We start from the raw sequence: 17945 nt of genomic DNA on the forward strand, positions 1-17945 counted from the left end.
TCTTTATTTAGCTCCAATAAAGATGTCTTCTCTTAGTTTTACAATTTTTAACTGGGAAAGTAGTTCTTTTAGGTCTTGAATCCATTACCTTCTTTGTCCATACCTTTGTGAAAATGTTTGATTAGTCCAAGCTTAATACAGAGCTGAGAGAAGCACCTTTTTTTGGATCAACTAAGGGAGCATACTTTATGTTTAAAGTAACTGGTACAAACGTTCTGTGAGATCAATCTTTCTTAATGAAATATTCTTGTGTTGTCAGACTGTGTTATAGACATAAAAAAGAACATACTTTGTAAAACCCTTTGAAGCCATAGCAATATATCTACCATATTTCAATTTCCACAAATATCCCACTGATACTGTTCATATTTAACTTCAATTAGTATGGTAGCCATGTTATCATAGTTTTCTCTCATTGCCAGTGAATTAGCTAAAGGAATTGATGATTTTTTGTTTCCATTATAAAGCAAGACTGCTTTCTGAATGGATGGCTGTATTTAGATGAATCAATGGAAATACACCATCACAAGTTATATGTTCCATACTAAGTTCATTCATTAAACCATCAGTATCATAACAAATGCTTAGCGATCTCTCCATTTTACAAAAACTTGAAAATTTTATATTCCATTTTTGGTAAAGTGAAACACTTGATTCTTATCTAACAGGTTCCACTTTTGAAGTCTGAAAACAAGAAGTTCAGCTTTTTGTTTTGACAAACCCAGTCAGGTACCAAATCATTTAATTTCTTTTAAGTTAAAAATGAGGGCACTGGTGGTTGGTAAAAACATAGGGTCACTACTAGTGGTCTCAGGAAGTTTTGAATCAGATCCTAATGAAGAATAAGAATCATTATGAAATGTAACATTGTCTAAGTTTGAAGGCGCAACTGGCACCAGTAATTCCTGGCTGTGAGGAATGGTCCTTAGTATTGAAGGCAAATTTGGATACTCAGTTTTACTCTTCTGCTTTTTTGAATACCAAAGCAGAAGTAGCAATCATGGTAAGAAGGTTGGTTCACTTACATGGTTATAGGAACAGCAAACTGCATAGAATTTTTCTTTGGTATTATTTTTCCTGGTAATTCAAAAAAAGTTAATTGGTACTTGGACATGGAATGTGGTATGACATTTCTGAGAACAGATATTTTAGTAACTGGTAAAATTAAATACAAAAAGAGTGTTTTCATTAATGTTATAAAAATCATGTCAACCAGTGTTATTATTATATTTTTATGAATGAACCAGTAGGGAGTTTATTGTAGCCCAGAATTATTTTATGTTCAAATCTGTCAATAAAATGACAAGCTTGACCAGTATTTCTAGAGTATGTTAGATTTTTTTAAAATAATAATTGTTAAATTTGATTTCTAATAAATATAAGAAAGCATTTTAATTGATTAAACATGATGTTCAATAGTTACGTAATAAAGCATTTTAAATTCATTGTTTGAAGACCTTCTTGTTATACCACCTACTCCCGTTAAATTAACAGTAACAAATTCAGAGTGAATCTGCATAACCAAATTCAAACTGAATCTGCTTGATGTACTGCTACTTTGTAGAATTCTGAACAAAAAACAAGTTTCTGTTTATGATAAATTCTATAAGAAGAAGTTTATATACAAAATAAATATATAAATTTACAGGAAGCTAATTTGGTTTCATGTAATTTAGAATCTATGCAGTAAAATTATAAAAGAAGGACAAAGAAAATTACTAAAGTCTCATATATTTTAAAAATTTGTAAAATATTAGTAAAATTATTTGTGTAGGGCTGGCTACGTAGCAATATATGGACCACAGTAAAACCAGAGGGAAGAACAGAAGATTTTGAAACTTTTTATAGAGGTATGTTGCTGATTAGGCTGAATTGATAAAACCTGAAATGAAAAGCTAAGAACTCTTAGACAAGAGAGAAAGTTGTGGCAGACTCTTGTAAAAAGAAATAGGTTGATTGCTTAATCGGCCATTGAATGTGCCAAGAAATTCAGTTAGTTTGGTAATATAGGGATGTGAAGTGGATAAAACCATAGTAGATAAGAGAAAGATTGGAATGTATAAAATATAGCTAAAAATGCAGGATTTAGCAAAACTCAAAAATCTGTAGCCTATAGAATTTGTAATTCTGTAATATATGTTCTTGAGAGAGACATGAAGAAAAACATTAAAAATATTTTACTTTTCAATAGAAATATTTAATTTATTTATGCAAATCAAAATGTAACAGACTAGAGGTCAGATTTAGTAAGCAAAATATATTTGCATAGATTAGGCTACTTTTTTTTCTATTCCCTGGTCTAAGAGTAATGACAAATGTTGAAAATGTCTTTTTGGTTTACAAAAAGAGGTCTTAAATGTGTTTACCCCTTAGTATATTATATGTGCACAAAAATATAGTATAGTATAGTATATATTAAAGTGGGATTAGGAAATCCTTTCTCCTCAGTGTCAACAGCTGCTTTGGATGAGCAGTTGGAAAATAGGGAGGGAGCTACACAATGTTATAGCTGAAATGCGGCAAATGAATAAAGAAATTGTTGCTATCAGTGATAATATTATCACAGAATATCAAAAAGCTCTTCTGAACATTATCAATTCTTCAGGAGAACTATGTACATTTCAGATTTTATTCAGGTAAAATGTCATTCAGCTGAACGGGCTAGAGAAAATGCTTCGGGATATTTAAGGCTACTAAAAGCCTTATTTTATGGAATTTATTGCAAAAGTAAATATGATAATTGTGTGGACCTACACATCTTTAAACCATTATTCATGGTTGTGCAGATTAATTTGAGCTACGCGACAGAAATAAAAGTTTTGAAAGTAATAGGATTTTCCCAGTTAAATGAAATTTTGAATGCAAACACATGGTTTAGCTTGCCAAAAAATCTCAACATTACTAATATAAAGGAGCTAACTATTTAATATTACATAATATTAGGTATTTAACTATTTAAATATGACACTGCTTTAAGAAGAATAAATAAGATTCTATGTTAAGAACATCATTAACGAGAATGAGGATTGTATTCATGAAAACCCAAACATAAAAGCGACTGAATGAACTACCATTAAATTGTTTTGCTAAATGATAAGCAAGCAGAAGTTAACAAATAGTCAATGGACTACCAGCATTGAATGACAAATGAAATTTACTTATTATGGGAGAAAGAAGGCTTAATAAGATTGAAGTGCAAGTATAGTGAAAATAACTGAAACAAAACATCTGATCATGAGTAATAAATGTGCAGAAAAAGTGGCTTTAGACCAGGTTTTTATCATTAAAAATTAAATCAAATTTAATTTGTAATTAGTTTACAGATGAAGAGAGGAGAAAAGCAACAGTGGTTTCATAATAAATGATTACAGAAATATTTACCAGATATATGTTAACATTTTAAAATACATGAATTATTATATGAAATACATGAATTATTATTTGAAAAAGAGAATTGTTAATATCAGGAAAGAGTTATTAACTGATGTAGAGAAGAGAACATGAACATTTTCAATGCCGATGACAAATGATATGCCATCAAAATTCCAAGGATAGGAAAGCAAGTACACCATTGGAATTTTTTTTTTTAATTAACTGAGACTAAAAATATAAATATTCTAGAAATTTTATACTACTTCATTAAAGCTACCTAAATAATAGCACAGCAATGATTAAAACCAAAATTTCTTCAAGATAATGCAAAAGACTAATATAAGTTTGATAAATCATGTTTTAACAATGTTTTTAAAAACAGACATATTAAGACATAGATAGAAAATTGGAATAGATATTTGTGAAAGTACCTGGGCTTTGTTATTACAAAGCCCAGTAATCAGTCATTACTTAGGCTACTGTTTGAAATAAATGTCCTAATCCGTTGGAGCCTTTATATCAATATATAGACCTCTATCTTCACTTTAATGATTAAGGGATAAGATAAAAAAGACTCGTTACTGGTTAGAAATATTAGAGCAAAAAGGTATTGATTCTAACAATATATTTTTAATAAAAAACTTGTACTAGAACTAGAAGGTAGTAATAAACATCAATGGCCATACTTCTGAAAAAGTATGACCATTGATGTATGTTAATATATCAATGTATGTACACTGGATACAATCCTATACATACTGTATCTTATCCTAGCAGCAGTATTTAATATATAGGAGGGTAAAGAATAAAGTTCTTAAGAGATAGTTAAAAACAGCAACATTTATAATATTATTGTTTATATAGACAACATAATTATTACAGCCAACAATTTTAAGATTTTCAGAAAAATAAATGTTAAATTTAAGAAAACTAAGAAGGTCATTGAAAAGATTATATTGGCATTATCTGTAGATAATACCATAGTCAAGGGAGTAAAATGTTATCAGTTTTTGGAACACTACTTGTAAATAGTAAGATTCAAATAAACATGTCAATAGATACACAGAAATAGACATATGAGGGTTCTTTTCGCACTCTGCAATTACATGTTGTTTTTTTTTTATCCAATTATGTAAATGATGAAGGAGAAAATTCAAGAAAATTTAAATAAAACGTTGAGAGAACTGGGTTTACTGTTACATGTTAATATCTGATTATCCAACGAACAGGTATGAAAATGATGTGGTGAAAGAAAGAATTCATTTTATTAAAAAAAGAAGGCAATTGTGTAATGTAATGTATGACTCATTATTAATGGAGGAAAGCATTCAATTTGGCAGTTAATTGATCAGGGAAAATTTTCTGAGCAATGATCCAGAGGTTGCCATAGGGTTTTATGGTATTACCTGCTAACAGTTAAATGTATAGGTTAAACAAAAAGATTGCTATTTTTTAAAAAACCTGAAACAAAAGTTTCTCTTTTAAGAGTAAACGTTTTTCAAAGTAAATTTATCTTTAATAATAAACATTAGAGACTACTTTTTTACTAGATGATATCACATTTTCTAATATTTTTACCAAACAAAAAATTAACAAACGGAATCAGCGAAAAAATAAAAGAAATAAAATCAAAGTACAAAATAAAATGACAGCATTCAATAAGAGTAAAAGAATAATTATTTTTTTGTTTCTATTTTTAACGGGGCAATAACCAGAAAGGTTATTGTCGCAGTTCACTTCGATTAGCCTACTCGATTGGTTGCTGGGTGGATACATGTGTCTTATCACGTCCGCATTACAACAAAACTACACACATAAGCTAAAAAATTTCGTAAGCGAAATTAGTAGTTTTTAAACTTAATTTTGTGTTTAATAATTTTCTAAACATTTAATTGTAGCGTCCGTGCACAGTATGTAGCCTGATAAACGTACTGTCTAATGAAGTACAAACGCTAAATATATAGACATTATCTCTCTCGAATACTAGAAATTAAAAAATAATGTAATATATATACCCTGCATTAGATTCTCTATTTTACTTTACCCAATCGCAGACGGATTGAAATATTTACGATTTTCCATTTCATTCGACGTTACCATTGCTTTGCAGTAGGATAAACGGTTATTAATGAACGAGACAGATGGAATGGAAAATGAAAACGTTAAAAATAAAGATTATTAAAAATTTTGTTTGGATAAGTATTTAATAAATAAATTAAATATACTTAAATTATAGTAATCATAATTATTTTCGATTTTGGAGTGAAGTTGGCCGCCTTTGGGGCCCAGCATAATTACCATGCTTATTTACATAAAAATATTATTTATAATTGAAAATCGTTACGAACATCGAAAGAAAAATCCATGATAAACGTATAAAAACAACGTATTTACACAAAAAAAAAAAGTTGTGACAAATAATGATTACAACGAAATATGAAAATTATTAGGTTATCATTTATAACTCATCAAATTTGTAAAAGTAAATTTAAATAATTCATTGAAAAAACATTCATATGCTTTTACTATTAAAAAAAATGTAACTAAATGGTATAAAAATGTTCAATCGTTTACATTAACAGTTAATCTTTCTTTTCCTTAAATTCCAGCCACTTGAAATAATAAGCTAATCGAAAACATTATCTTAAACAAACACAGCTGCGCAATCTTTTGAGCAAAAGTGCAACTAATTAGACCGGTTTCGATGTGTGTACAAGAGATAGCGCTTTATTAAAATTTATCACAATTGAATATGAAAGAAAGTAATTGCTAACAGGTACGTTTACGATCTTCGTAAATTTCAAAGCTGAATTTACTTATTTTGTTGAAGATAATTGTTTTTAATTTCTTTTAATAATTCAAAAATTTTTCAATAAAAAAAACATAAAGGTAAAGGGAAAGAATGAGTTATTACTTTCACTTTTTGTTCATGAAATTTATTAAAAAATAGATTTACTTTCATAAAATTGTACAAAAGAAATAATATTTTTAATTTAAAAAAAAACAAACATTTTTTGTTTTATAATAGCAGGGTTTTTTAAAAATAAATACGTAAACTATTCACACAATTTTTACAAAATTTCAGTTTTTTTTTTTTTACATGCCAAATAATAATAATAATTGCAAACCTCTCTATATTCGCCTTACTTTTTGGGCAATTGTTATCCAATTATGAGAGGTGAGATCAAAATCTAGAGAGAGGGAAGCAATGGCTTGCAAGTAGAATGCAGATTTTTAAGTGGATAAATTAAGATTTTTAAGCTATTCTATTTTTTAAACTATTCTATTTTTAATGGAATTATTAAGTGTAGATTAAGTGTTACTAACTTTCTTTATCAGGTAAATTAATAAAGTTTATACAATTTTAATAAATAAATATTTCTAACTGTACGTTTTCTTATGCTTTACCAAATTTTAACAGTTAATTGAGACTAATTTAGTCCTTATTAAGTAATTGTTTTATAACAATTTCATAATTATGAATAATATCTACTAGTGATCAGAATTTAAGTCATTCAAAGGGGGTTTTATGTGATAAAAATTAAAAAACTTGGTAATAAAAAAATAAGGCATTGTTCATTGTCAGGAGGAAAAGTATAAGTAAAAAGAACGAGAAATTAATCTTAAATTCACCCCTTTCACACTTATCTAATGAATAATTTTTAGAACTTACTGAACTTCAACCCCACCAAATGGTATGTTTTCAGTTGAAATCATCACCTGTTATAAAAATAAAACCTACAGAGTTAAAGAATTCTTTGAATAAATATTTTAATGACATACTGGTATATACAATACGCAGATGACAAAAAGTTTGAATAAGATATATACATGAAAATATCTGTGTTCTGAATTGAGTTGTTAAGGAAAGGACTTATTACAAAATTACTTTTGCGAAAACATAGTATAACATTTCTAACATATAATCATTCATTCAGAATGATTCACTTTAAGAAATTTATTAGTATGTTTAATGTTTATTAGGGCCATATGGTTTGATGTTAGTTGAGTTTCTGTTAAAAGAAGACTGTCAATTAAATATGTGTGTAATATTAATACAGAATTCCAAAACCAATTGCAGTTAAGTAAAATAATAGTAACAGAATGAAGGTAATAGAATTAAGGTTGCATCACAAGATGAGCAAGAAGTATGATGAGTGAAAAGGTAAGTTCATGTAATTGTAGAATGAAATATCGTAGTTGATGGGAGACAAGAATTATGAGGACACTGTGACACTGTGAGTATGAGATGATGGTCTGAATGCATGATAGATTAAATATGATGAATATAAATATGATTAAATAATGAATTATATATGATAATATGAATATGAAGAAAAACATTGTGTGTGTGTGTGTGTGTATGTGTGTGCACCGATCTTTATGGTGGTGTGATAGTGTTTTGCCACATATGCAGTATATATATATATGTAATATACATTATGTCTGATAATGTGAGGTTGATGAAGCTTCGGTGGATTCATCTATGATCCTTCTATTGTATTTTACTTCAAATTTTAACCTTTATTCTGTTGTGAATACACAGGCCATTACAGTTGAAGGACAAGTCCTTTAAATATGCTCAACTTTATCCTAGCATCTGACGTATAAGACCAAATTTTGAGACAGATTTTGTACCAGGATGTTACTTCAGAAGGCCTTTATAAATTAAGCACCCAGTATAATTTGTCATATGATCACCTCAAAGAATCAAATAGAAAAATGCTATGACCTTTTAATTCTAACTCTATAACTATTTCAATAAGTTTGTCATGTGGTAAAGAACAGATGTGGTCATGAGGTAAATCACATTACAAATAATGTGGTTTGTAGGTGGTAAGTGAGGTATTCCCAATCTGATTTTTATAGCAGTGACTAAATTGAATAAAATTTAATGATGTTTTTTTTAAATTTTTATTTCTATATTACATATAATAGTATTGTATAATAGTATAATTGTTGTTCTACAATTACAATTACAATAGATAATATATTTGGCCAAGTATCATAGATACTTGGTTATTTGACACGAACCCTTTCTTGTTACATTTAGTAGAAGATTTGCTCTTGTTTAGTTCTTACAACATAGGAAATTTTTTAGACTTGCTTATGTTCAGTGAATTACAGCTTGCTAATTTACAAGGAACAGATGAATAGATGGTAAATTCTTCTATGAGCTTATTGCACTATGTAGTGTATAAAAAACAAAACAGAATAGTATCAAAAAAACACCAATCAATTTTTTACAAAAATGGAACTGTAAAAGAATAATTTTAACCAACAAATCCAAATCATCTAATCTAAACGGCCATTAATACTGTATTTTAGGTCTATTTGTCAATAGCTTTAAAGTTTCCTCTTCACATTATTGTGATAGATAAGGTTTTTTTTAATGATCAATCAGTTAACTGAATTATTGCTACTTTCCAAATTCCTTTCATACTTCTTATCTTTTAACCTCAGTATAAATAATACATCTAACATCCTCAGTTATGTGGTTTATTTATTCTAGAGGATGTATGATGTACTCTAACTACTCTTTATCTATTTCTTGCCTAACTGAGGAAGACAAGGTTGGAAGAGATGTTAGACAGGGATGTTATCCCTCACCTTCTTTCTTCTTTTGATCCCTGGCTAGTGTTTGGATTGGATTAAGCCTGTATACTGCTGTGGGTACCAATGGTTGTATGACCAACAAGATGCTTTTCCATACAAAGTGATCCATTGGCGTTGTCCTGGCTTCATTAATGTTTATCCTGCAGTTTTTTACATCATCATTGATCCACTTTTTCTTGTAGCTATTTGTTGGACTCTCCAATGAGTGGGTCGTTCATGCCAGAGGAGTTTGTATGGTAGTCAGTTTCCACTCATTCTGCAGACCCGGCCAAACCATCACAGTCTTTGTTTTTGAATCTGTTCCTTGATTGTTGACTGTTGTTCCCAGTAAATGTGGATATCCTCATTTTGGATGTGATTGCGAAGTGAAACTCTGATGATCTGGTGTAGGCATCACATTTGGAATGCTTCAAATTTGCTCAGGTCTGTCTTAAGTAGTGTCCATGTTTCTGCTCTATACAATAAAATTGGCAGGATCAGGGTTCAGAAAGACGAACTCTGGTTTTCAGCAAGATGTTGCTTTGTTTCCACAAACCCACTTCAGGAAAGCAAATGCTTCCCTGAAAGCTGCTTGACCAGTTTGACTGTGGATTTCCACTGTAGTTGCTACTTTCTTCTCCTGGACCAGTGAGCCCAAATATTTGAATTCTTGCACCTGTTCAATTTGCACACTATCCAGGTGAACAATGGCGCATGAGCTAACTGTTGTTAGTACATTTGTCTTATTCACATTTATTTTAGACCATAAGATTGGCAATGTGGGAGATTCATAAAGAATATCAGTGGTCTCAGTATCACTGTTGGTGAACATGTCACTGCCATTTGCAAATATCAAGTCAGTCAGAAAGCTATCCTCTCTAAACTGAATTCCTCTTCTGCCCTGAAAACCTGTCACATTTTGGAGTCAATTATGATGTTAAAGAGGAGTGGGAAGACAGCATCTCCCTGGTGGAACTGTCCAGATGGAAAACTCCTCAGAAAACTCATTCCGAATGCATATCTGACTCAATGATCCATTGTAGCTCTCCTGGAGAAGCTTGATAACTTTTGGAGGGATGAGCTCTGTCTGCCTTCCAAAGTGCCAGCCAGTGGATGCAGTCAAAGCCAGGTTGAAAATCTGATGAAAAAGGGAGGAGTGTGTTTTGGTGGAAAGAAAGGTGGAATGCATCAGATTTGCTAATGACATGGTATTGCTAGCAGAAAATATTAAAACACTCATAGGAATGCTGGGGAACTTAAGAGTATGTAAGGACACTTATGTATATTAAGGATACTAATTTACCTAAAAGGAGAAGAAGTTGAACAGTGGGAGACCTTTAAATATATTGGGAGAATTATCAGTGATGATACGTGATGCACAAAGGAAATAAAAATCAGAATTGCCACAGTAAAAGAAGCTTTCATTAGAAAGAGAAGCTTGTTGTATAGTAAACTTGATAAATATCTGAGGGAAAAACTTGCCAAATATTTTGTATGAAGCAGAATATTATATGGGATTGAGTTTTTGACTTGATGCAAGGAAGATGGAAAAAGTTTAGAAACTTTCAAAATGTGGATCTGGAGGAGGATGAAAAAATAAACTAGATAGAAAGAATTAGTCACGATGTATTATTAGTAATGAAGAATTAGTAGTAGTAATTAGTATTATTTATAGTAGTAATTAGTATTTTTTATTAGTAGTAGTAATGAAGAATTATTAGTAATGAATGTGAATGTGTTAGAGTTGGAGAGGATAGATCACTGCAGACTTTGAGAGATAGAAAAAGAAACTGGAGTGGACATGTGTTACAGAAGGACTGTTTGTTAAAGGCTGTCTTAGAGGGTACAGAGAATGGTAAGTGAGTAAGAGGAAGATGAAGGTGGAAACTGCTCGATGATATTTCACTTCCTCATTAAAAAAATAATAAAATCTAGACGTTGCAATATATTATTTACCAACCTTTTTTATTCTCAAACTCTATCTTCCTCTATGGCTTTTATCCTCTTCATCAACCTTCTTTATTCTCAACTCCCTCTTCCTCTATGGCTTTAATCTTCTTCAACTCTTTCTGTTACAAACAAACTATACCTTAATTTCTCAACATATGACTAAGCAAACTAGTTCATCTTTACAAGATTCTGTCTCAAATTTCTCTCCTGGTTTTGATTTCTGGTATTATTTTAACCTTAGTTTTAATACCTCTTCATTTTGAATTATATAAAATTATCTAATTTTCAGCACAATGCTGTTATTAGTGGATACATTCCAAAGATTTCTATTCTTTTCTTTATTTTTCTGGGTTTCATTACCTAAAAAGCAGCAAATCCACACAAATATGTTCAAAGATTTATTTGAAATTTTTATATTTATACTTGATTCTAATTGACATTTTTTATTCATGAGTAGCTCTCTTTTGTTATGTTACTACATTAGGCTATATTACTATGCTTTAATATCTACCTTACTCCACACATCTTTTTATTTTACTACTTAAAATTAGCATGAGGGCTAGATTGTCAATGTACCCTTGTATCCATGCTTTTTCTGAAACTAAACTTATCTTCTTCCAAAATATGTTTCTTACCTTGCACATCTACCACTTGTTCTATTCACCTGTTAATTATCCTAGTTATTTTCTTTTTAGCAAGAGACATTCTCACATTTATCTCTTTCTATTTTCTTATATATCTAAGAATCACACTTTTTCTAATATTTAAGTGCATATCTCCAGTCTCATAAATTTTGCATACTAATGCATACTAATGCATATATCCTGCTTCTTCCAAAAAGTACTAATTCATGTATTATATCATCAATTCCTACTACTTTAATTTTAATTTAAAGCATAGTGTGGGGGTCTTCTCTGAAATTAACTTTAATTCTTTCTTTTCTTCTAGTGCTTTAATAGATCATTATTCTCCTTCAAGCAGTCCTATGTATTTCTGTGACAATTCTCTCTTGTGCATTTCTTCAACCAGTTTTTTATTGCTATTGACAGTTCCTGCAATTTCATTTCTTTTATGTTGGTACTATTTCCTGCTTTCATTATCTTTTGCATTTTTTGCTTTCTGTGTTCATTTATCATTTTTAGCATACTTCTTATTATTCATGGAATTCTACTTGCTGTTACCTTTCTGTCTAATACCTCTTCTCTCTTAATTGTTGCCATTTATAACCCTACCCTTTTTCACCTTCAATGGAATCTGCTATTATAATAACTTTTGAGCATAATCCTAAAATTTGTTCACATCTTAAATTTATATTGCTCTCTTTTAGACTGTCCATATTCTATCTCAATTTTTTAAACTTTCACTTACAACTTCATTTACTAAGGAGTACATGGCATCACTAACTCATTTACCCCGGATAAATCTAACCTCCCGTCTGTGCAGTAACATCTACACAAACACACGTATGGGAAGGGAGACCACATGGTACTTCGGTATCTTCACTTATGTTGGCCAATGGGAAAATGGTCTTCCTCAGGAGCTCCCTGTGGGGTATGGGATTGGTGGAGTGGTCTGAGCTGGTTGCAGTGTTGTTTCTCATTTTCGGTGGTTTTTCAGCGTGGGCAGGAGGCCTGACTGATCTGTTTTGCCGACGTTGGGCACAGTGTGGACAGGGAGTGCTCGTCCCTCTTCTTGGCTGTGCAGCAGGGATGAGGGTGGGTTGCTGTGAGTTTGCTTTGCCAACGTCTTGTGCACCCAATGTGTGTCAGTCACTTCGGCCCTTGGCAGGGGTATTGGAGCCCTTACTGCTACATGTGAGCCCTGGGATGTCAGTATCGTGGGTCCAGCAGTACCTGACTCCTCGGTTTGGGTTAAATTTGTGGGAAGCGGCTGACCACCAGAACCCAGGCAGGATCAGTGATCTGAGGCACCCCCAACCATCTCTCTGCCCGCACCTTGCGACATATTGACTGGCGAAGAATAGGATTATGGATATTTCAACATCCACAACAAGAAGAATCGAATGAAGTTTCGACCGAAGAGTAGTGGACCGAATCCAAAATATCTTTTTATCAAGAAAAAGAAAAGAGATTTTACGATGATTAGCCTTTTCGTGATAGCTGAGGCATCACGGAAGCCGCCGGAGGTCTGGTAAAGGATGTTAATGAAAACTGCATTTGGACTATCTGTAGAAATCCACCGGGTTGGTCTAGTGGTGAACGCATCTTCCCAAATCAATTGATTTGGAAGTCGAGAGTTCCAGCGTTCAAGTCCTAGTAAAGTCAGTTATTTTTACACGGATTTGAATACTAGGTAGATTTGGATACCGGGTGGTTGGGTTTCAATTAACCACACATCTCAGGAATGGTCGAGCTGAGACTGTACATTTCATTTACACTCATACATACCATCCTCATTTATCCTCTGAAGTATTATCTGAGCGGTAATTACCAGAGGCTAAACAGGAAAAAAAAAGGAAAGGACTATCTGTAGAAACTGTGAACGACGTATAATCATCAAAGTTTCTTAAAACTAAGAAAATTACTTAGGATGAGGAATGAGAAGTAGACGTTATGGTCACGCCGCATTGTACATAAAGTACCTCAAAGGTTGGTGTTGTATGAAGAGATTTATTGAATTGCAGCTAAGAGGAAATCGTCGAAGAATTACATGTTGAAGGAGTTGTTGCGTGTCGACGATTGAATACTCGACGAAACGGAGAATTTTTTACCTCAGTGTCCCACGTCCTTCCCTTCAATAAACTGAAGTGTCCGGAAAATTAAGTCATTGATTTCATGAACTGGATGTACGTTCTTTTAATCAGACTCTACTGCAATACTTTGGATGTCAACGATTTAAACAATGGCGAGATGTACCGGGAAACAAATTTGCGTCTGTGGTAAGCCATTGCATCCCTATGATCCATGCAGCGACCCACCTGTATGTGTCAATTGACATGGACACCGATCAGAGATCTCGAAATTATCCTACTTACAAGGAAGAAGTAGCTATTCAGCACGTCAAGACGATACAAAATTTTAGCTACTTGGAGGCTAAGAAGATTGTGATCGCCAGAACACCAAAAGTTGCGTCATATGCGCAGGTTGCTGCTGCTTCTGTAGCTTTAAAGGAAATAATATCTGAAATAGCACCGGTCCTCACAAATATGGTCGAAAAATCATTAATAAAAAATGAAGAGGCGAACATCAAGAGGAAATAGTCTAAAGCCAACACAGAAGAAAGCAGAAGTTTCCGAAGGAAAGAACTCCATAAAGCCAAATTTAACCCTACAGCTGGTACAAAAGTTAAGCAAAAAGAAACATTAACAGAGAAGAACTGAGCCAGCAACATCTAAAGTAAAAGTGCAGGTAGAAAAAATCCTCATTGAGGAATCCTCGAAACCAGAAATGAAGATACTGGAAGATTTTAAACCACCAACAATGGAGCCTCTGAAAGCACGGAGGCTTCAGCCGAGAGGGCGAGAACTTCGGCCGTCCTACATGTTCTAGCGGTGAGTGCATCCAGTCTCGACTGTGATGTACTTCTGACTGCGCAGCGGAGCCGGTGTCATCTGATGCCTGCAGCAGGAGATCTTCAGCAATTTACGGCGGGGGATCTGAAGACTCCATTCCTACGTCTCAGATATCTTGGAAATCGACATCGAAACCTTTAGGAAGACGGAAAAATGAAGCAAAAAAAAGGATGGCCTAAAGAGAAACCAAGGCGATAGAATTGAAGAAGAGATGATTGTATGTTTCCATGAAGAATTTTATAATATGTTATTTTTTAATTTTTGATAAGCATGATAGTTTTGATATGGTTTTTTTGATGTTTCATTATAAGTGTCAAGGATCCTTTACAACCCCCCCCCCCCCAAAAAAAAGGAAAAGTCATTTACTAGTTGACAAAGCGAAGTGTACCCTCGGAGAGTTTGCGAACTACTGCTGTGTACAGTCATGTTCCAATGGTATCCACACACAGACAATAATGTGTGTATGGACGCATACGCACCTAATGTTCGTGTAACATAACATTATATTATTTATTAGGCTCTATTTATATTAATTTCATAGTAATCAGTTAATTGATGCCATTTTAATTTCAATGTTTAATAATAAATCATCAGTTTCTCTTCTGCTTATTTACGGCTATTTTTGTATAAATAATGAATTTTATATTTTTCCCTGTTATTTTGTAATAAGAGCAATTGTTTTCTTAATCATTGTACTTTAAAACACAAGCCTGATAAAATTATGTCGTACTAAAAGAAGTAATTAAACATAAATTTCTTACATCAATCGTATTGGTTTAAGCGATATTACGAACAGAGACGCGTGAGTCATAGAGGTTAAACGTTTAAAATAGGCGTGTAGATATATAAGCATTAGGTAACTTGTAGACGTGTTATTACTGATAAAACAAACATTCTCTGTTCTTTGCACTGGAAATTGCAGCAGTTGTTACTTAAAAGTAGTCGGTTTTAATGTAGAGTAAAACAGAAGATTATCCATAAAAAGAGAAGAACAGGCTTAGTCTTTAATGTTGTATTATATCTACATCTCTGTCTATAACCAAACAAAACAGTACTGCGCTCCTTCACGAGTATGAAGTTCGCCTTGTCGACTTGTAAACAGTATATAGCACACTTAGTAGGCTACCAAGACTCTTTATTATTATTTTTCTTAAATAAAAAGAATTCATTTTATTTTTATGTATGTGCGATGTCATGCAAATTCTGGATGTGAACGAATGATAAAAACGTGATTATATTTATTGTGAAATATACTTTTAAACAACGAGATTTTGGTATAATAATTTCTTTACTAAATAAAACGTTCATTAGACGTACATAGTTGTTAAAAATTATTCTGCAGACCTGCTCAATTAATTATTTGTAAAACGTTTGCAAGCACGTTCGTAATCTATCTTGTACAGATTTTTCTTTCATTCAAACATTTGACGAAATAAATTGTCGGTTAGTTGTACTGTGTAAATATTTGGTCACAGAGGGAGATAAATTGCACTAAGGAACCTGATTCAGAGCTGTGCAGATTTTGACTTTTCTCTGCTGTTATTTTGCAACGGTAGAAATAAACACATTCCACTTCATTCCTCTATTCTATTTCACTTGAACAATGAAGTTTAAAAAGACAGATTCATCTGTAACCTCTTCCTGCTCCTGTTTTTATTTATTTTGAATCCTTCGTTCATTTTCTAGTACTTTAGCCATAAGATGGAACTAAAATTTAAAATCTCGATAACTTTCAGTGCAATCTACTTTTTTTTTTTAACCTTCGGGACCTCCGTTAGGTATTACTTCACAGGATGAGATGAATGAAATTGTTTGTAGAGTGTGAAAATGTCAATGTCTGACCGGGATTCGAAAGCGGGAACTCCGAATGAAAGGCTGAGACGCTATCACTCGCGCCACGGAGGTCGACCAGTGCAATCTATTGATTAACTCTGTATGTTTTGAAATACCGTTTTAAGTATTTTTATGGATTTGATTTATGCAAGCAAATCATTCGACATGTTTTATGTGATTGCAGTCTCTGAAGTGATTTTTGATATATTTTTTAAGAGAATGATTAAAAAAAATTCTTTTCCACGATTTCTAATACTTGAACAGTAATTTCTATGAAAAATTTAGGTCTTAAATCGTGTGTCATTATGATTAAACTACTGCACAGAAATATGGATTTTATGAATCATTATTTTTCTTAAATAAATCAGTCTATTGAGACAAATAATATAGCGTTAATTTTCATAATAAATTTTCATTATTTATCGTAACCATCGGCAAAACTACGATGTTTTCTTGTTATAAAATAAACATAACAGTAAGTAACTTTTTATGAGAGACGGCCAATTCACTGATCACACCCCACGAGAACAAACAGTAAAAGATTATAATAACAAACGTCCATGTTAATAAATATACTTATAACAAGTAAGATCCAATAAACACTTACTATGTCAAAAGCATTACATCACCTTGTCCAATCTATCGACCAATGCGACCAACATATTCAGTTCGCAGGCGATCACTTTTATCAAATTGAAAATAAACACAGGTAGATGAACTAATGGAAACCTACCGGGTTGGTTTAGTGGTGAACGCGTCTTCCCAAATCGGCTGATTTGGAAGTCGAGAGTTCCAGCGTTCAAGTCCTAATAAAGCCAGCTATTTTTACACGGACTTGAATACTAGATCGTGGATACCGGTGTTCTTTGGTGGTTGGGTTTCAATTAACCACACATCTCAGGTATGGTCGAACTGAGAATGTACAAGACTACACTTCATTCACACTTATACCATCCTCATTCATCCTCTATAAGTAATAAACAGCAATAGCGTTAAAACAATAGTAAACAAAGATTGTTAAAAAATAGTAATAAGAAGTAGTACCAGAAAAAATAACATGAAAATGTAGTATCTTCAACGACCATCACTAAGGTCTAGCACTTCAACACTTTTCAATCGTTTAATCTTATCACCGTTGTCTAGCAGATTCAAAGCCAAGTGACTCACATGTTTGTTTAGCCTAACCATGTATTTAAAACTGAAACGGTCAATCTCATCCCGAACATACGCGATCCCAGGTATCCATGTATTTCAGAATTGCTGACGAACCAAGCCGATTGAATCCTTCAACTTAACTTCTGTGTAGCCAGTTTTCCTTTTATAGTTTAAAAAAAATATTAATACGTATTCTATAAAGTGCATGTTTGTTAGATATTCTGTTAGCTTTTGTTCCTTTTGAAATTCATTAAGTGTTTATGTAATAATGTCGTTTTTGGATTTAATAGCTATCATACCTGGCAGAGCATTACGGCTTAATTTTTACGTGTTGGAAGGATCTAATGTAACACAAATATTGTAGTTAATTTTATTGATTTGAATGAACGGTTTGTTAGGGAAACTGCATCCAAAATTTTCTATGGCACATATCTGGAAAAGCTCCATCAAAATTAAAATTTTTAAGTTACATTCTCACATCATGTAATTTTAAAATTGACACTCTGTG

The sequence above is a fragment of the Lycorma delicatula genome, chromosome 1, assembly GCF_047948215.1.
Source record: "Lycorma delicatula isolate Av1 chromosome 1, ASM4794821v1, whole genome shotgun sequence".
Taxonomy (NCBI): Eukaryota; Metazoa; Arthropoda; class Insecta; order Hemiptera; family Fulgoridae; genus Lycorma; species Lycorma delicatula.